The sequence below is a fragment of the Camarhynchus parvulus genome, chromosome 1A (assembly GCF_901933205.1).
Source record: "Camarhynchus parvulus chromosome 1A, STF_HiC, whole genome shotgun sequence".
Taxonomy (NCBI): domain Eukaryota; kingdom Metazoa; phylum Chordata; class Aves; order Passeriformes; family Thraupidae; genus Camarhynchus; species Camarhynchus parvulus.
In genome coordinates, this window is record NC_044586.1 from 50,395,483 (window position 1) to 50,417,337 (window position 21,855).

Genomic DNA, 21,855 nt, shown 5'->3' on the forward strand with positions numbered 1-21,855 from the left:
GGAAAGATTCCAGTACAGCTCACTTCACAATACAGTGCTGCAGTTGTTCATCCAAGGGGTTAAACTGGAACTTGGATCCAATTTGAGTTTCATTGTGTGTAAAAAGAACAAGCATATGATGTTGTCTGACTTTATAAAATAGAATATTCCTCTTTAAAATATGAACAGTAATTGAAATTTATAATAACTTTCTTTTTGTCTTATATAGATAAGATTCAATGAAAATGAAAAAGATTTTTAGAACAATACATAATTCTTCATACAACCCATAATTAGCTTGTATCCAGGGAATATGGAAATTCACAGTGAAACCAGATACAATGTGAAATGTACAGGATGCATTTGCATATAACAAAGGTAAGGATGAAAATATTTTTGATGCATTTCATGTAAATTCTAGGCATAAAATATATTATTAGGGGAGGGGGTTTGATTTTAGCTTTCATTCCCTGGCCAATGTTCTCAACATAGCCAGCAGATTTTGAAGCAGAATCTTTATTTATTCATTGTCTTCTAGATTATGTGGAGCTGGTGAGAAGTTTTGAACGAAGTCTTCTGTTACAACTTGATGATCAAATTATTTTTTAATTGTTTCTGAATTGTGAATATGGCTTTGAAAAATCCAAAACTCAGGACAATTTCTCTTAGTTGCTGGATTGTGCTTTCAAAATACATGAACTATTCTAGCAAGGGAAGTATATTTTTGGTAGAGAATATTGAAGTTTTGTCTCAAACAGTGTGATAGTAGGTTTAGTATCCACTGAGAGGTTTTGTCTTGCCAAAGGGCTGGCAGTAACACCTGCTGAGATGCCTTGCCATCTGTTTATACATCTAAGAGATGTGAGGTTTGATTACTAAACTTTTCCTCATATGCTATGACCACTAACATTTTTTCTGTATTTGGGTTGCATTTTGGATGAAACACCTGGCTTCACAGGCATTTTTCCTAGGAGAAAATAATTGTAAGTTGGAGTGAATTAATGCTACGATGCTGCACTGAACAGAGTTCATTTTTGCAGAGGTGAAGGTATTTGCATTAACCCTGAAGGATCTCAAGTGTAATATGTGCTAATCAAGAAGTATCACAAATCATACTCATAAAGTGTTTCACTACAAATACAGATATTCCAGCATTCCTTAATATATCACTCTTAGTCTATTTTACTCACTTGATGTGGTTTCATGTAATGTCCTTGCTGAAAGCATCTCATGAAAACTGTATATTCAGAACCTCCATATTAAACAAATTAATTATTAAAAGTTGTAACAAATTAAACATAGAAGCCTGAGAGAAATTCAGACTCCTTCAAGGGCAGAGAGACCTCAACAAATTAGAAAAATGGATAATCACCAACTGTATGAAGTTTAACAAGCACAAGTGCCAGAATCTGCACCTGAGACAGGGCAATTCTGGTTGTGTGTATGGGCTGGGGAACAGGAGGCTGGAAAGCAGCACCACAGAAAGGGGCCTGGGGCCCTGGTCAATGCAAGCTGGATGAGCCAGCAGTGCCCTGGCAGCCAGGAGGGCCAACCCTGTCCTGGGGGGGCATCAGGTACAGCATCACCAGCTGGGCAAGGGAGGGGATTGTCCTGCACTGCTCTGAGCTGGGGCAGCCTCACCTCCAGTGCTGGGGCAGTTTTGGGCACTACATTTTAAAAAATATGCTGATTTATCAGAGAGCATCTAAAGGGGGGTCACAAGGATGGTGAAGGTTCTGAGAGGGAATACAGATGAGGAACTGCTGAGATCTCTTGGTCTGTTCACCCTGGAGGAGACTGAGGGGAGTCCTCACTGTGGTCCTCAACAACCTCATGAGGAAAAGTGGAGGGACAGACACTGATCTCTTGACTCTTGTAAGTAGTGAACAGGACTTGAGAGAATGGCATGAAGCTGAGTTGGAGGAAATTCTGGTTGGATATCAGGGAAGTTTTTCACCAAGAGGGTGGCCAGGCACTGGAACAGGCTCCCTTGGGAAGTGGTCACAACAACAATACTGACAGGTCAGGAAGCGTTTGGCCAACACTCTCATGCAGATGGTGTGATTCTTGGGGTGTCCTATGCAGAGACAGGACTTAGATTCAATCGACCTGATGGGTCCCTTCCAACTCAACATATTCTGTGATTTGGGCACATTAAGACTCCTTTGTTAGAGTCTCTGAGCATGATGGCCAAATGGGTACAACACTTGCCAGGGAAGTAGAATACCTTGATTTCAAAATCCTATACTACAAGTTAGAGATCTGTTTTAAGCACAAGTCACAGTTAAATCATGAATTCAGGAGCTGGGGGACTGTAGAGACAATTAACAAAGCCTGGTTCTATTGAGAGTGAGCTTAACTTGAGGAAGGGGAAAACAATATTGAGTTCTGGTTGCAATTCCCAATGTTGTTTATTTATTTCTATCCAAAGATTTATTAATGGGAAATGAATAAACTAGTCTTTAGAGCACAGATATGTTAACTTTCAGATAAAGGTGAGATCACTCAGACAATTCTATGTTGCTTTTTCCTGTATCAGTCACCTCAAAAGAAGTACATTATAAGTTTTCTATGTACTACAAATGAAATGATATGAGCTGGTTATCATGATATGATTTTATAATCCAATGCAGTTTGCTTACAGTATTTAAATTGTGCACACTTACATGCCTCATGTTTTTGGTGAAATCTTAAAATTCAATTCAGTTATATTTGCATCAAGTCTACATTTGCATAATTGCAATGTTTACACTATTCTTATACCTCAGCCTTGACAATATCTTACAGAAAATCCCTGGGCTAGAATAATTCTGAATCTTAGTCAATGTGTATTCCAATCTAACAAGAAGCTGCATTTTCATGCTCTGTTCCCCAATTAACATAAAGCTTCATTACCCTTTTGGGATAGAAAAAACCCTGCTATGTGTATTGTCTTACCCATAATTCATTTATTTACAAAGTTATTAAAACTCATAATTAATTAGACTTCTCATGAGGTCTAATTCCCTTCTGTGCTTTCTGGTGCATGACTATAAAGTTTAGCAAGGGGAACAATTTGCATTGCATCTCTCCCCTGGAGGTCCTTGTCATCATTTGATCATGGATTCAACCTATTCTGTTGTTTTCCCTTTACACCCTTCAGCTTTGATTCCTGGTTGCACAGTGACACAGCTTCACACAGAGGCAGGAAAAAAATTCTGGCCTAAAAGTAGTTAGCTTGTGATTACTGCAGTTCTGTGGAAGGAATGAGCTGGTGTTCAGCCATCAGCAAGGCTGCTTGGGGGCTGGAATGCAGCCTGCCCATCTCAGTGCTGCACCTTCTGACAGTGGGTTCTGGCAGGAGAGAGAGCATACAGAGCAAATCCTCTGTTTGAGAAAAAGTCAGTGCAGCTGGAAACAACTGAGGTGACAAGAAGTGACCATTGTAATGCCCCAAGAAGACATGCTGCATCATCAGATCAGTGCAGTCAGTAACCCAGTCCTACAAGAGACAGGGAGGAAAAGGTCTAACTGTGCTGATGATATAGTTTGGGTGTTTATGTGGGATTTGGACACTTGTGCTGTTGGGAACTCAAATTCAACTAGCCAAGGAGTTCAAATATTCTTCTTTCCTCCTCACAGATCACTAACAATTACTGCATGACTTGCCACTTTAAAATAATTTGTCTTGCTTACCTTTCCTTAAGGCACTTAAAGCATTATTCTGTGTAAATTTCTCACCTTTTTGCTTACCTGCCTGGCTGGGTAAAAAAAAAAAGTATGCTTCTCACAGGACAGGTAGTTTACTTAACAAAAGAATTAATCTGGCAAAGTATATTAGGAAAAATTAAGGACTTGCTTACAGTATTATATAATGAATTTGCATCTTCTTACCGCATTCAGTTTTCTTCCGGTCCAGTGATTTTTTTCCTGTACGCTCTTCCTGTAGAGTGAACATAAAGTTAATTTAATTCATGTTCTCATCCCTGATTAATCTGATTAATACAAAACACATACAGATATGCAACAAAATGAGCTTCATGCTTTCAGAAATCATTGAATTGAGGCATATATATGTTCTAAGGCTTTGTGATGTGCACTAGGAAATGGAGGATAATGCATCTGGATAAGCAAATTGAGGCCAAATGTAGACCTGGTCTAGCATGCTGATTCACAAGGTGATCATGTTCTCTACCAAATAATGTATTTAAAACCTATTCCTAATTATGAATTTAGTGAAGTTTAAATTAAAGTGTTTCCAGCTGTGTCTTTCTTATATAGGAGGTGACAAAGGATCTAGACTGTTGAAGACAGAAGAGAGGAGTGTAAAGAGAAGGTGTAAGGATTTCTAAGTCTTTCAGAGGAAAATATAAAGGACCATGTTCCTAAACTTACTTCAAAATGTGCAGATGAGGGGAAAGTCCTGCAGAAAAGTGGACAAGGACTTCTGTTTCTTCTGTTTCTACCATATGTGGTGTATGTCCACACACAGTTGTGTGGATGTAGCATGGGGAGGGATGGGAAGCAGTAGAGTGAGAGAGGTGAGAGAAATAGAAAAGTGAAAAAAATATATCTGGAAGGAGGCTTAGACAAGGAAAGGGAGAATGAGATTCATGAGAAGAGGGGAGAAAGAAGGCCCAGGAAAGATTCAGAATGAAAGGATGCAGTAGGGTGCAGTAGCTTAAAAGTAATGCAGGCAAGACTGAGAGCAAGAAGCATAGCAGAAAAGGGGAGGAGAAGTAGGAAGTCAAGAAAGAAAGAACAGGCAGTAGAATTCATTAAGCCAGGTTTCCTGGGGTTCTATGACTTGCAATGAGATTATCTCCTGTTTGCTGACCATTTTCTTAGGTTTTGTATTAAAAGCAAGGATGCATAAAAAGAAACATCTAGGTCCTGGGTCTAATCAGAGCAAAAGTGCTTAGAAAATCCAGAAATAAGAATATTTATTTTCAAAAAGAAGCAACCATTTTTGTAAGTTCTTTTGTATATATGTCTGTATGAAAATCAAGTCCTGTATTGCAGGGCAATAAGAACCTTTCAAATTTAGAGAAATTAGGATTCCAGCAGCAAACTTGCAAGACTTTACTCAACATCAAGGAACATATGCAAACAGTTCAAGATGTATGAAGACAAGCCATGAAAACAAAACAAAACAAAAAAAAAGCTGAATTCCAGAAATAATACTATCAAAAGTACAAAGAACAAGTATTTGTAGAAATGCAATGTACAATTAACCCAATCAGCATAAGATTACTGTTTCATATAAAGAAGGACTACAGATGATAAATCACAGAATGAACTGAAAGAAAAATGAAAGTTTCATGGCCTAAAGAAAACTGGTGATAGGCAGCTAAGGAGCTATTCGACATTGTCTGAGGCAGAGAAAATCCATGTAAATGAATTGTGGTTCTGCTCTGCCCTCAGTGGGAGACTGATTGGGTCTCTACACTCTGCCTGGCTCTACTCAGTTTGTGGGAATGTTGTAACACTGAGACCTTGAGCACTGTCAAAATCAGTTGAAATTTTCAAGAAGGTTCCAAAGCTTATTGCAAGATTTACACTGACAGAATGTGCAACAGAGTAAATTTTGCTTCCTTAGGAAGGGAAGCAAAACCTGTAGAAAAGCAAAAAGAGATGGATAGCCTGTTGATTGCCACTACATTAAAGCTAAATGCAGTTTACATTTGTGCTGCAAATGAGATTTGCTTCTTGGATGGCAGAATATAACATGCTTAATTTGGACTATAAGTCCAAAATAAAGTACACATTCATCAAAATAAAGTCAATGACAGTAACCTAAGGGTACAAATGGGAAGTTCAATGCACAACACAATTAACTAAAGGTACGAATTGGGAGATACAAAGCACAACACAATTCTGGGTAAAAGAAAATGTGCAGTAAATGTGACAGACAAGATTGTGACACAAGGCTGCTCCTATTTCAGTGCTCAAAATCCATGAATGAATAAGGAAGATATGCATTAAAAGATCAGGACTCAGAAGATTAATAAGTGATCACATAAATAGTATTCAGTATATTATTCAGTATATTCCCATAAATACTATTCAGCAATAAAAGAGAGCAGTTATATCAGTGTAAATATATTTCGGCAATCTTCATACAAGTTGAATATGGATGGCAATGACAAATAGTCCCAAGGAATCAAACCTCAAACAGAGAATCAGTCACTGTAATGAGCAGGACTGATCTGCTCTGACACTGACCTACTGGGTTTCTCTTCCACATTTTGACAGTACTTGAGTGAATGAAATTTTTGCTTAATGAAACTGAACTGAACTGAGGTTGGCAGAGGATATTTTGGCACAGAATGTTTTGTCAATCATGACTCTTACTAAAACTTCTTATCCCACAACTTCTACTAACTGTATTTTTTAATGTGTTAAAGAAAAAGTTGGTGAGCAAATCATCATTTTTCATTCAGCTTGGCAATCTTTTCTGTTATTTCCTTCAAGCTAACTTAGTTTGTACTATTTAATTGGCCACTCAAAGGATATTTTCCAAACACCAAGCCAGCTGCCTCTCAGGTGAATTAATTCTGTCATTTACTTTGCTTATAACATATCTCCTTGAACTACTGCAGAGTTAATAATCATAGAGTATTAAGCAGTATGGATATTAGAGAATGGTTCTGAAAACCATATGAATTTGGTTTTATGACTAGTCTGGTAAACATTTTTGTCTTACAGTTTTTACTGTTCCATAGACTATGTAGCACAGACTTCATCACAGACAGCTAGTGAGTTCAGTTTGTTATGTGCAAAGGAATAAGCTACAGCCCATAGAGGGTTGTGGTAGCCCTGGGCTATTGCACAGCAAAACAATAGTTGGATTCTGTTAATTCATTATTGATGTTAACTCGTTCTGTACTATAAGATATAAGAATTGGAATAGGGTAAACTCACTATTTATATTTTTAAAAAGAGGAAAAAGGCAAGAGAAGAATTTAACAAGCCTGACAGTTTACCTTTGGTCCCCCAGATAATGAAGCAAGTACTGAAAGACACTATTATTAAGCATTTATAAGATAAAGGGGGTATGTAAAAGCCAACTTATACCTGCTGAGTACTAATATTAACAGGTCACCTAATTTCCTTCTAAATGAGTAATAGGCCTCAAAAAACTGAGAAGTGGAATCTAGCAGGATTTCAGGAAGGCTTTAGAACAAACTACTTAAATTAACCATCCTAAGTAAGAAGGACATGATGGTTATCAACCCAGAGTTGTAAAGAAAGTCAAACATGAAAGGAAGAGTAGTATTGATATATATAACCTGTGGTTTAAATCAGCCTCTTAGTGCCAGTGGTCTGGACAATTAAAAAATGCTACACTAAGCTTAAAACCAGCTCCAATAGAAAGAGAAATACTGGATACTGCTGGCTCATCAATATTTTCAATCCATTTTCTTTCTATTTAATTAAATATTACACAAGTAGATACATAGATAAATGCAAGGTACTGACAGACAACCAGCAGAATTTCTTTTTGGGAGTCATGCTTTACCATCTGCTAGAAACTTCTGAAGGAAATACCTGTCATCTGTTTAATATTTTTTTCATTGATATCCTTATCCAAGATGCCTAAATAATTTACAGTGTTATACATAAGACATAAAAATAATAATAAGGTTAAATAATCAGATTTTACTATGAGAAGAAACTATGAGAGGAGATCCCCCTAAGAATATTTGGTGTGTAAAATAGTCATAACCATATGGAAAAGGAGGGAATTGTGAAAGAACAAAATTTCCAGATGATGATGTATTATGCATGCTAGACAAACATAAAACTGACTGGAAATAAATCCACAGAGATCTCAAAATACTGAAGGTCTGTTCAGTAAAAACAACCAAATAAAATTGTGACAACTGTAATGACATGCACATGAGGTAAAAAACCCATAATTATAAATATATAACAGCTGTCTCAAAGTGTGGCATCTATTATCTTTCAGATAGAGATCTGAAACCACTGGAGGTGGGGAAAAAACAATAAAGAGAATGTTAGAATTTACTAGGTATAAGGAGACCAAAACAGACAATCCCATTTATCACTGTCAACTCATCCTGGTCCTTCTTTTAAACACTTCATAATTAATAAGGTGTTTTGAAAGGAGGTGTTAGAGAATTTTTTGAAAATACTATAAAAGAAGGACAGTCACTAAAAAGAGCGCAGCTTCTGTACAAGGGACAAGAAAAAGTGCAAAGACTTTCCATGCTTGGAGAAGATAGAGAGGGATATGATACAGAGCTACAAAATTGTAAATGGTTTGAATAAGATTAATAAGAAGTGTTTATTAATTATTTCTAAGTTCACAAAAACTATCAAGCCCTTAAGGAAATTATCAGGGAGCAACATCAACATTTCAAAATCTTAATATATTGCATAAGTAAGTTGTGGGTCTCGTCACAGAATACTTTGGAAACTAAAAGGACAAATGAGTTCCATAAGTGAAGGATTGATGGATAAATGGATGCAGCAAAGTCCATTTGTAGCTCTAAAATATTATGGCCTTCAGTCCAGGAAGCTCTTTGACTGAGAAGACATAACAGAGAGGACCACTGTTACACTTTTCTTGGCAGTTTTGCATTCTGGATTCAGCTTTGAATGTGGTTCTGGGTTGCACTGCCTTTCAGACAAGCACAAAAGACCACAGATTCTTATGACATGCTTGTAATATTCTAAGCAGAATTCTGCAGAAAAGGTTCTTGGGAATATAGTATATGCCAAGCAGAGCAAGTGTCAGAAATGACAAAGAGAAAATGGAAAGTGTCAAATGGTAAAGTAAAGACATGAATTGGAAGGAATATTTCTCTTTAGTTCAACTCTGGTAAATCACTAGCTGGAAAACTGGCCAGGTTTTGGGATTGCGTTTTAAGCAAAATTATCCAGAAAAAAAATCTATAGGCATCCAAGGAATATGACCTATAAGAAATGTAAAAAGCATTGTAGATATTTATTTTTTTCCATAGGTATTAGGTAGAATCAAAGGAGGAAGAAAAATTGTTTAGTTGATCATGAGAACAAAGAATAAAACACAGAAAGCTATTGCAAAGATTTGAGCTAGACCACAGAGAGGATTTTTTACAGGAAGATTTCAAACCCTGATGAAGATTGCCTGAGGAAGTGTAGAATCTCCATCATCCTTGGGTTTTAAGACATCAGTTAGACCCATATCTTTACAGTTTGAGTGCAGTAAGTGGGCTATATGTGTTCTACATTCATTATAGTTCTATTTCTTTCCTGACATTTGAGGAATGGCTTGTCTGAAATGTGTGTGATCAATTCATATTATTTTGACTGCATGCTGGCATGCAGCTATTCATGCTGTCTTTGTGTATATTTATTTTCTTTCTCACTCCATCTCTAATAATCTATAATTTCATTTACATGCTCGGCGACTGTTTCTCACAGTCAAATTCCTCTCCATTGGCTTGACACTCACTGTTTAGTGTTATTCCCTGCATTTTGTCATTCTCCTAGCTCATTTTTCAAACAGCCAGTGGTAATTTGTTCTCATTTTTATAAGGACAATTTCAAATTTCTTTTTACTTATTTATTTTTAAAAGCATAATATGTAACAATTGAGCATGTTCTACTAAGATCAATACCATCCCCTGATTCAATGTATTCTCTCAGCAAATGTTTATTCCTTTGGTAAAAAGCTCAGGTCAAGTTGCCCGAATATTTTGCTTAATCATGCTTGGGGGAGAAATACTTTGTGCTTTAAATTTAGTACTATGTGTTGGCAGCATTTGTACTCTAAGGTTTGAGTTGAGGATGAGGCAAGGAACAAGGAGCCAAGATGACAATGATTCATTTGTGTTTCTTTATCCCTGACACTGGTTGTACCACAGCAAACCCTGCACTCTCTTGACATGGTATTTCCACAGGGGCACATTCTTCTCTGCCTGGGGCTGAGCCAGCCCATGCAGGCAGAGCCTGAGCAGGCAAGGAGGTCCTGAACAGGCACCGGATTTCTTCTTCCAGAAAGCTCTAAAACCTGTGTTCACACTTAACTAAATGCTTGCTTGGAAACAAAATACCTAATGGGTCTTGAGAACACAGCAAGGTAGTATTCCTGATGTTCTGTATGCCCACATCTGCATGCTGGAACAGGTAGATTTTTTGTGGATTATTGATCACTAGAGCAGAGCACACAGGATGCACAAGGAGAGTCTCCTTCCTGTTATTTCTATCAGCAGAAGTAAGAGTACAAAAGTCCATCAGCAGAAGCAAGCCCTATATTTCATCTAAGGAGGAAATGCATCTCCTGCCTTCTTTCACAGAAGAAAACCTGAGATAACCTTTCTAGAATCTTCAATATCAGCTATTTGCTTTGAATGCAAGGCCTTTAGAGGAGATGAGTTTTTCAAAGGTATTTATCCCTGCTTTCTAAAAACCTAGCTCTGAGAGACAAAAAAAAACCCTTATATATTATAATCTTGACTATTATTCAAAAGAACAAGTATCCATTCCCTCAGATCTGCTTGCAGAGTAAAGGCCTGAGTGAGCCATGTCATTTTCACAAAGTGTCATTAAACACACAGCGTTATATTTTTGTGCAGAACTATCAGGTGGATGACAGCTCTGTACCTGTTATATTCCAAAGGGTTTCTAAAGGCACGTGTCATTTCCTTCATAATTGGACAAAGCCTTCAAATGGCTTGGGACAAACGCAACTCCTAGAAACAAAGGTAGGGACACACACACTCTACTAGCCTGTTACCCTACAACAGGATTGTTCAGAGATCTGTGTCACTTCATCCTTCCCCTTAGAATAAGCCCAGGTGCAGCAAATGAGGGCAAATAGCTGTGAGGGAGTAAACCAAAAGTAATCCAGGCTAACTGCATCAGTATCAGAAATGAGCCATCAAACCTGAAACCTTGTATCATTACACCTTGAAGAATACTATCGCTGTACTAGAGAATCAGAAGGACCTCTTTTATAGTTGTACCTCTCAATGTACATAATCCTTTGACATGCTTATATGCTCCTTGATTATATTGCTGTTGCTGCCTTTTCTTGATGATTCGCAGTGATATTGTTGTGCCAAAAGAGGTTTAAAGTTGTTGTAATTTGTTCCCTTGCTGCTGGCAGCTATGATCAAGGTCTTTGACTGTTTTCTTTTTGATTCTCTGAAGTTTGGTTTATTTAACTCTAATATTTTCACTCCCTTTTTTCTTTTTTTAAAGCTTATGTGCACCCAGTGCCTGTACTGCACTGAGCTCTTTTAACAACCAATTCTCCAATAAACAGTTTTCTCCTCCTTGTGCTGTGTAGTTTATGCCCTATTTATTGTACACAATTCAACTCCTGCTCTGAGTTAATAGTTTTCTTTCTTCCATAATAACATCAGTATAGGAGTTGAATACTTCCCAACATTTATTTTCACAAATGAGATTAGAGATTACTACTCTCCTTCTTTTACAACTATTAAACACACAGAGACATTAAGGTCGAAGGTACTTCCTCATTTTCACTAGTCATCTTGAGACTCTCCTGATGTGATTTTGTTAGTGTAAGCAGCAGAATACTGACTTCATTAATTTTTAAGGGCATTTGTTAACTTCACAGGTTGCTATGGGCACTCTCTCAAATGAAATTGCAGTGCTTCAAGTCCAATATCCAGAAAACAAATGCAAAATTGATGATCATGTAAAATAAGAGAAGCCTTGGATTATGTTTAATTATGTGACAGAGACAGAAAGTAAAAGTAACTTCCTAAGGTTGTCCCATCAGACCAGTCCAGTTTTTCCTTCTCTTTCCTGCACTATTTCCTACTGCTGATTGCTTATTCTCTACCATTTACTGCAAGAATAACCCCACTTTTGGATTCCTTAAACTGGATGCCAACAGTGGTTGAGTAACAATACTTGTAGAACTCTAGGATGACTGACAGGCAAGACATGATAACAGCTTGCTAAGGATCCCATTAATCATTGCAGAATGGATCTGAATTCGGTTACAGCAATAATTATCCTGATTTTGTTTCTCACCACACCAAGGACTTGAAGAAACACCTGTAACAAAAGGTTTCTTCTTCTGAAAATGTAAAATTTTTACTAGTCAGTCTAAGGCAACAAAATTTGAGAATTTGAGCCCCAGCAGTTCATACTTGCAGCGAGATAGAGAAATAAAACCTGGATATTATAAGCTGGAAAACTTCAGACAATAACACTGGAGCAATGGGAGGTGCTGCCTTTACCCCATCATTGCAGAGGGAGAAATTTCCCTAATCCCATCAAGTTTTGCCTCCTTTTCTTCTTTCACTGAGCTGGAAAGTGGTGTTTTCTTAGTGAAAAGCTTTAGATAAATTGCAGGACTATGCAGGAATTTTGAAGTGATCTAACAAGGAACTGAGGAGGAAGGTGATGTGTGAGGGGCAAGTTGCCTCTGTCTCACAATCAAGGTGTTTCCCTTTGGTATGAACTAGCTTGGACAATTAGAATATGGTTTTATGGCAGGACTTGGAAGAAAGATGAAGGTCAGTTCCCACAGTTACATGGAAAATAGCCATTTAATCCCAAACCTTGGAAAATATAAAAGTAAACTGTAAAAATAGTCTTTGTTTTGCTTGGCATTTATTTAAATTCATTTTCAGGTACCTTTTAACTGGACTGTATCTGCGTGCAAATGACTGTATCTGCTGCAAAAATCTGCAGGCCTTGATCCACTGAACAGGCAGAGCCACTGAACAGATGACATTTAGCTGAGGGATGCAGTTGACACTCCTGAAAGATGGGATGCCATCCAGAGGGACCTGGACAAACTCCAGAAATGAGTCCATATGAACCTTAGAAGATTGAACAAGGCCAATTGGAAGGTCCTGCCTGTGGGTCAGGGAAAGCCCCATTATCAATACAGGCTGGGGATGAAGGGACTGAGAGCAGCCCTTCTGAGAAGAGCCTGGGGGTGCTGGTGGATGAGAGGCTGGACACAGCCTGGCCATGCGCACTTGCAGCACAGAAAGCCAGCTGTGTCCTGGGCTGCATCCAGAGTGTGGCCAGCAGGGAGAGGGAAGTGATTCTGTCCCTCTGCTCTGGTGACACCCCACCTGCAGTGCTGCATCCAGCTCTGGGGTCCCCAGCAATGGAAGATATGGACTTGTTGGAGGGAGTCCAGAGGCGGCCATAAAACTGAACAGAGGGATGGAACACCTGTGCTATAATGAAGGACATCAGGAAGAGCATCAGGGCATAGGCTGAGCACCTCCTGTATGAAGGAAGGCCAAGAGAATGGGAGTTGTTCTGCCTGGAGAGAAGATTCTGGGAAGATCTTATTGGAGACTTTTAGTACTAAAAGGTGGCTTAAAAGAAAGATGGAGACTGACTTTTAGGTATGGCCTGTGGCAATTGGACAGGGGGAAATTGTTTTAAACTAAAAGAGAGTTTATTCAAACATTTTATATGATGAAGCACTGGAACAGGTTGCCCAGAGAGGTGGTAGAGGACTCATTCCTGAAAACATTCAAGGTCAGGTTGGACAGAGCTCTGAATGACTTGTCCTAACTGAAGATGTCCCTGTTTACAGCATGGGGTGTTAGACTAGATGACCTTCAAAGGACTCTTCCAACCCAAACCACAGTATGATTCTATGGTTCTGTGTTTCTTTGATTCTGAATGAACAGAATACTTGTTGGAGGATAGTAATAGTGATGCTCAGAACTCCAGAGGGATGGAGAGGAATGGAGGCAGAATCCTACCTCCTACCCACACCAGTCAGTATAACCAGCTGGCACAAAAACCTGTGCCTATAGTATAGGAATATACACTGGGATCAATAGAAGTAGTGCTGAGTTACTCTTAGTATGTGCACCAGGGGTGGATTTCAGAGTGGATTTTGAAGGAGAAAATCATTCCTCCCCTCCATCCTCAGTTATGTGGCACAGAGAAGTCTCTGCAACCCTTGCCTGTATTGCATAAGCATCCATGCTGTACTAGTAGTCACATAGCAGGAACAGCAAAACCCCTAAGGATTCCCAGGAGCCATTGTAACAGAGCTCATATGATGGTGAAGATCTGCACCATTCACATTGCAGGTCAACGTGTATGGGCTGTAGTACACAATGCCTTCACGATTAAAAGACAGCTGATTGTGTATTTGCAAACTACAGATTTTTTTCTGCATAAATATGTTAACTGACATTTATGCCAAACATATTACATGCTCATGTCAAGAGAATAGAACCCATCTGTACTGCAGAGATGTAATTAGCATTAATTAATATGTTCGCATTGTCTGGTTGCTCATATATTTTGCCCTGAAGTCATAAATGTGGCATGGCATTTAGTAAGGCAGTATTCATGAGTCTTCATCTAAATTCCAAACATTTGGGTTTTGTGATGCTTTTAGTGCCCCTTGTTATTAACTGTTTCCTAGCATCTATGGAAAGGGAGTTTTGTTCATGGCAGTGTTTGAGAAATTGCGGTTCCTGGTAAGAACTTGTTATAGGCAAAAAAGTTTCTTCAGCAGTTGATACTCTAGCATAAAAATAAACAGTTACAATTATCTTGTGGCACAGTAATGAAGAAACTTGTTTTTCACAAACATGAAGCAATTAACAACAAATGTTTGAGTAGGGTATTAACAAGATACAATAAAATCTTTTCATCCAAGCCATTTGGTAAACAATTTGTATATATTAATTGAAAAGTTGGCAAATGATTCAGGAACAAATGCACATCATCTACAGTAGATCATTTACACTTTTTTTACCACTTCTGATTCAGCAGAGATCCTCAAACTAGTGAACCCACTTGCATGCCCTAGTCATGACCAATATGTATTTGCAGAAAGCATGCTCCTGTTCTTACCAAAAACCTTTATAGGCATGTGAGATCCTCTATTACCACTTTTTTCTGTCTCTGCAAACCACTCCTCTCCTTTTAGTCATTCTGAATATTGATGCACAAAAACTGAGGGCTTTGGACTGAATTTCTTCATTGGAAATCTTTTAAGTGAATATTAATATTCCTTCACAAGTCATAATATATGGAGTCACATGTACTTCCTGCATAGTTTTCTATAATATTTTCCCATTTACTTTTAGCTGCAAGCAATTTTTCCTTTTGTTTGATGCTTATTCATATACAAACAATAGCTGCAAATGCTGGATATGCATTTAATTGGATAGCTTTCACAGAATCACTGGTTGAATGCCCTGATAACTAAAAGTACCTTAGTAACTACCTTAACAGTAGTTTAGTATTCCTACAGTGAATGCAGCATCCACAGATCCAGCAGAAGCCATGAACATGTGAATGGGTTAACTAGTATTTTTAGCTGTCCACATTTTTAAAAGCCACAAACAAGATTCAGCCTCTAGAAGCAATATGGCCCTGCTCTAGGAGTGACAAATTTGCCTTTGGATAAATCAGAGGTAATTCTGTCACATTTTAATTGTATGCCTCTAAATACACAGCCAGTTTATTTCTCATGCTTTCAGATGCTTTACTGTAAGCAGCTGCCGCAAATGTGATTTGCTCCATTTTTATAGATCAAGCCACAGCATATGTGTCCATTAGTGCCATAACCTTGATGAGATTTGACTGGCAGCTTTTTGATGTTCTTAATGCTCATTTAGAGTGTGACCCCATGCACATTTTTCTTGCAGCAATGCAGCCTTGCAGAATCATCTTCACCAGCCTTAGACATTTATTTACCATCTTTGTTGCACTGACCCAGTGTTTTGCAAGGCAGTGTGGAAAACTGGGTGGTTCACTGATGTAACTGAAATACAATTTGGCATTCAATGCACTAGTCTGGTTTACCATGAGAGGCAAAAAATCCAAGTCATAGCACAAATGAGAAACCAACAGGGGATGGGAAATCATTTCATGGATGTACTGCAGAGGAATAGGTGCACAGTGAGTCCACATGAATGCACGTACTGGGGTGGTACCAACAGGAGCTAGTTGAATCCATCTGCTATGAGTTTGATTTGCTAATCAAATGACACTTTTTAGTTGCATCATCACAAAATGTGGTGACTCTTACTTTAGCAAAGCTGGTGTAAGTCACTGCTCCTTACTCAGAGTAGGTAAGATGTCTGGAGGAAGAAAGCTAACTTAAATTTATCTGAACTGACTCTTTCCGCAAAGATAAACCTTGAAACAAACCTTTTGAAGCAGGTCAGGGCAAATGCATCACTTGATTTTTCACCTGTCTTTTAATTTGTGGTACAATATCACATTTAGAGAGTAGTGTGATTTTTGTATTAAAAAATAGAGGGGAAAAAGTCAGAAACAAGTTTTACCTTCAGCACAGCTGGCTCTTTTTTATATTGGAAAAGAAATCTTTGCTTCCTTTTATCAGTATCTTTGTCAGCATCCTCAGAATTTAAAGAGTGAAAGTCCTTCTTAACAAGTCTTTCCTTTCTTCCAGCTTGGACAGAGTCTATATGGGGAGCACAGAAATAAGGGCAGTTCAAGCTGTTGGACTGGGGAAACACCTATGGAGTAATTTTGTTGCTAAGAGAAGAGCAGTACCTCCTACAAGAACTCTACCAGCCAAGCTGCTCAGGCACAGTAATGAGCTTACTATTTGTCTCTCTGTGCACAGTTACGGCTCTGTCATGCATCAAATGTGGGTATCAGTGCCTGCAGAATCAAAATCTGAAGATATTAGTAGAAAACTACACACTGAGTGTGTGGAATGTGTTAGATACAGATATTGGAGACAAAAAGTGTGAAGGGGTTTGCCACATCAGTTTCAATTTAGTAAATATTCATATTCATATGAATATTTACTTCATATTTCAGCTCAGTAATTTTCTTCATGAAAAGTTTTAAGAACTACATTTAACCCATTTCTGAATTATCCAGGAGGGAAAAAAAACGGAACAATTTTCTGTAAATATGAAAAACACAGAGTTTTTCATACTCAGATCATTAAAAATAAACTGAGTATATTTCTATTTAACTTTGGAGACATATGCATATCTGAGGGAATAAATGTGATAATTTTAGCTTATATAGTCACATTCTGGAAAAATTAAATTGCTGAAAATGAAAGACTAAAACTTAAGGGTTCTTTTATTCAGAGGTCTGTTACTGCAAAACAAACTTTGCAATAAATCACATGGTCTGCTATTTCAAGTGGTTCTGTTTCAGAAGATGAGAAAAGCAGCAAGTTGCTATACTACTTGAAGTTTATTATAAGATCCTATCAAGTTAGACTACTGATACTTCCATATATAAGTGTACATAGGCTACTGTTTTTAAATGGAGTTGCAATTCTCTGAAATTCTTTTAAAAAACCTTCGTTTCATGCCCACTAATGAAAATGTAGATTCTACAGTAAAACAAAGTAATCATAATGAAAATTACAGAAAGCACAGAATAAAAGTTAAATTTTATGTATATCTGTGTGCAAAATGTTTACCAAAATATCTGCAAGTTTGTGTCCTGAAAATCAGCAAATAGGCAGTGTTGTTCAGAAATGTGATTTTTTTTTTGTTTGTCTTACATTGTAGAAGGCTTATATTAGTGCTGACATTCAATCTTTTCAATAGTAAAAATTATCTGCTATAGAGGAAATTGCTTGTTCCATGACTTTTCATAGCTCTTCTTTGATGCCTTTAGTGCAGAAACAACAAAAGCTAGCAATTTCTCTTCCAGTGAGGATCAGTAATTTCTTGTGTGTTCTTTTAAACTTATCTCTGAAAATCAAAAGATAGGGGGTTAATATAATAGACCTAGACTTGAATATTAGGCACCATCCCTCCTTGGAAAAAATGACTGAAAAATAAAGCAATAAAAATAGTTATTAAAGTTTTTCCTGCAAATATGCATCTTTTTATGACATTTTCAGGAAGCAAGTGAAGAGGAGATTGTAGTTTTCCAAAAGAAAAGCCTAGCCTCATAATTTTCCCAGACTGTTGGGAGTTTTTTGTTAAACAGGAAACAGAACAGGTGAGGAAAGCATACAAGCTTCATAACATTTGAATGCAAATGTCTGCTGCCCCTTTGTGGCTGTTTTTAGTGTCTCTTGAGATTTTCAAACAAATGTAATTAATATCTCATTAAATTTATCTAATATCATAAATTAGCACATCATATATGTACCATTTGAATCCTATGTAATTTTTTTAAGTTCAGTCTAGATCATAAACAAGTCATGTTAGGACTATTTCAAGTGTAAAGGACATTACAGTAGTAAGCATACACAGCAAGAAGCAGAAACTGTAGTTGTGACATCCAAAAGATACAAATGAGTCTCTAAAGTGTAAGTTGAAGTGTCATCCTTCTTTGATTTTGAAAAAAAATGCCTGGGCATTTCCAATCAGTTTGTACTAATTTTTATTTATTGATCTAACAAAAATTGTTATCTTTTGCTGCAACCTGGTATTTTAATATATACCTACAGTTGGAGTGATTTGTTTAGACCCTAGAATTTCCTTAGTCAGAGGAGGGATATTACCAGAGAGACATCTGGTATCCTGATTTGTACAAGGACAGTGGAGAAAACAAAGTGTCAGCAAGATGTGCAGGAGGGAGGATACAGTGGCCTGGATGGCTCCTGCCAAAGGTTTCAATAGAAGGAAAAACCTGGAATCCAGGCAAACCTAGAGACAGGCAGAAAGAGACCAGATTAGCCAAGGAGGTACCTGAGAAATATTCTGCGTGTTCATTGGCAATGTTTCTACATTAACTTTTGGTTTACTACTTTCATTTATAAAAATTCTCTTGCAATTTCTCATAATACCCTGTGTGAGGTGCTGAGTTCCTTCAATGCTTTCTAATTGTAATGAGAATCAAAAAACGTTTTTCATTCTGCAAAAAGGGCCTGAAGTTCAAAGACAATCCACTGATTGTTTCTGTCTACAAGCAGCCTCTTTTCCCCTACCACAATGTGCAAAGTTCAGGACTCAGACAATATGAGACACAGCACAACTCCAGGCCAGCTGGCCACAATTTTGTGTGCATCCACTGCAGGAGCCAAACTCATTCTGTGGTTGAAGCCTAAAGGACACCTTCCATAACAGTCCATGAATCAAGACTGAGAAGTTAAGCATAATTTTAAATTTATGGAGCATAAACTCTTGCACTTGGCATTGCCAGGAACCAGGTCTTGATGTATTCCATGGTGGTGTGGTTTAACCCCAGCTGGCAGCTCAGCCCCACACAGCCACTTGCTCATTCCTCACTGGAACAGGGGACTGAATCAGAAGAGTGCAAGAGAGGAAGCTCGTGTGTTGAGATAAAGACAGTTTAATAGGTGAAGCAAAAGCTGCACACAAAGCAAAACAAGGAATTCATTCACTGCTTCCCACGGGCAGGCAGGTGTTGGGCCATTCCCCAGAAAGCACTGCTCCATAGCACCTAGCGGTTACTTGGGAAGAAAAATATCATTCCAAACATCCTCTCCTTCTTTCTTCTCCCCCCAGCTCTATGTGTTGAGCATGACACCATATGGTCTGGAAAATATCTTGGGTCAATTGGAGTCACCTGGCCTGGCTGTGCCCCCTCCCAGCTCCTTCTGCATCCCCAGCCTCCTTGCTGGTGGGGTTGGGTGAGCAGCAGCAAAGGCCTTGGCTCTGTGTAAGCTCTGCTCAGCAACAACAAAAGCATAAAAACATCCCTGTGTTATAAACACTGTTTCCAGCATAAATCCAAACCACAGCCTCTCACTACCTGCTAGAAGAAAATTAACTCTATCCCAGACAAAACCAGCACACATGCCTGCTGCCCTCATTAAGGAAAAGACCTTTACTAGCTTTAAAGGCTTTTCTTAGCAGCTCTTTACTGAAAAGCTCTTTACTGATTTTACCTGAGAAAAACCCAAAATGACTGTCCTCAACAGTACAGTCTTTTGAGTTACTAGCACCTACATCTCAGGTCTATCTGTAGATAGTCCTGTCTAATTTTTAAGATCAGTCTAACACAGAAATGCTATTCTCAAAAAGCTGTTTGCATCAAATAAGCACACATAAACCTTATAAACCTTTATGCTTTTAATTCTGTGCAAATGAAACGGTAAGATTTTGAAAGATACAGGATATTACAGCCCTTCAAAATTATGTAATGCATTTTTATACTGAATCCTGGCAGAGTTTATGTTTTCTTCCCATATTTAAATTCTTAGCTGAATTTAAGCCAGTCACATGTATAAAATGATTTTTTTTTTTACAGAATCACAGAAATTTTTTAAGATTATTTTCTGATTTGGTGCTGTGTTTCTGAAAAACATGCAGCTCCTAAAGATGTTTGTTGTGGACAATATAGAGTTCACAGTTGGTTTCCTAGTCTAGTTTAGCCCCTGCTCAACACCCAGGCAAGAAAGGTTTCATAAAGCCTTAGGTCTCCTTGGATTGTATTATCTTTAATTTTTTTAAAATGTCAACATCCTTTGAAAAGCCACTATTGCAATAGATTGACAGAAATTAATCCTGTATTGTCCACATTGCTATCCCTTAGCCTGAATATGAAGAAAAATTCTATTATTTTTTTTAAACATATGAGACACTTCCACCATTAAGTTGCATTTGCTCTTGCACTATGGAATTTCTTTAATGAAAAAATACAGGGGGAGCTGATAGCTTTAGAGAACACATCTGTTAATAATCATACCACAGCTAAGATACTCTGAGTCCTGCTAACTTCAGCAATATAGAGCTGCACACTACATTCCTGATTTTAAACAGAAAAAGGGCCAAATAGGGACTATTGAATGCCAATATTTGTTATAAATACTTATCAAATCTGCATAGACAGTATCTATAGTATATAAAACAATAAGCACATCTTTTGACATCCTTGCTGTTTATACAGCAGCACAAAGGTATAGCTACAGCATCACTCAAGTGTTTTGACACAAATTGTCAACACTTTTACCTCAGTGCTATTGATGATGCTTGTTACAAATCTAAGGACTGTGATGCCTCTCAAGGGTCCATCCAGCCTGTTTCCCAAACCTAAGTGACAAGGATGATTTGTTGTTACCAAAGAAAGGTGGGGTGGGAGTTCATTGATGATACCCCTCAAACAATGTGTATATTTTGAGTAAAACCTTTCTTCCAAAGTATAAGCTTTTCAATTTTTTTTTTAATATTATTCATTTGCTTTACTGTTCAGAAGCTTAAACAGCACTCACAGGAATAAAACCAAATGAAATGCTTTGTCATGGGAAGTTAGACTAGGAGCTAGGTACACCATGTGTGCAATTCTGATCAGTTTCACCAGCTCCAATAGGTGCTGCAGAGGTGTCTGCAGCAGTTCACCAGAGGTAAGAATTCTTCTTAATGTACAAATGGCTTTAGTTTAATATGAGCAGAGCCAGTAGTGCTGACACACTAAGGAGTTTACAGGCTGAGTGAAAAAGCAGAATTACATTTCTTGTAAAATTCTGTATCCCAACTTCTCAACTGATGAGCTTTTTATCAAACCGTAGCATTTCTCAAACTCCCAAAGGAAAGATTCGGTGGTACTTTGCATTTCTAGCAATAAGCTTATACTATATCATAGTTTATACTTCTGAATACAAACAATTAGTTGTTTTATAAACCAAGTCTTTTCTCAAATATTCTCCAGCCCTTTAATTAATAAACCACAAAGAAAATCCAGCACCATTGTAATTCTATCCAAAAAATGGCCTTGGCGCAAAAGAAAAGGAAGTCAGTCGGGTAGGATTTAATTTTTTAATGAAAGATTCCATATCCAAAAGAACAATAAGGCTTTGAAATAAAAATTTCAATGCCAATGTTTGCATAATTTATACCTGCAATTATACTACTTATACCAGTGGAATAATAGATTTGTAAAACTGTTGTTAAAATCAGTCTTTGTGAGGATTGCATATTAAATATGTTGCATATTACATAAGTTACATATTTCTGTGGTAGCCCTGCAGCATATTTTAAAAGTCTGTGGTGTTTC

General features: G+C 37.7%; 1 protein-coding gene across 2 annotated transcripts in view; it reads right to left on the bottom strand.

The window, feature by feature from the left end:
- Positions 1 to 21,855, bottom strand: part of ZNF800 (zinc finger protein 800) — a 58,672-nt gene that overhangs the window by 17,979 nt on the left and 18,838 nt on the right. For both annotated transcript variants that reach the window (XM_030960242.1, XM_030960243.1), the window contains exon 2: positions 3,853 to 3,901. The gene's annotated coding sequence lies outside the window, so the exon portion shown is untranslated. The remainder of the gene's footprint in view (positions 1 to 3,852; positions 3,902 to 21,855) is intronic.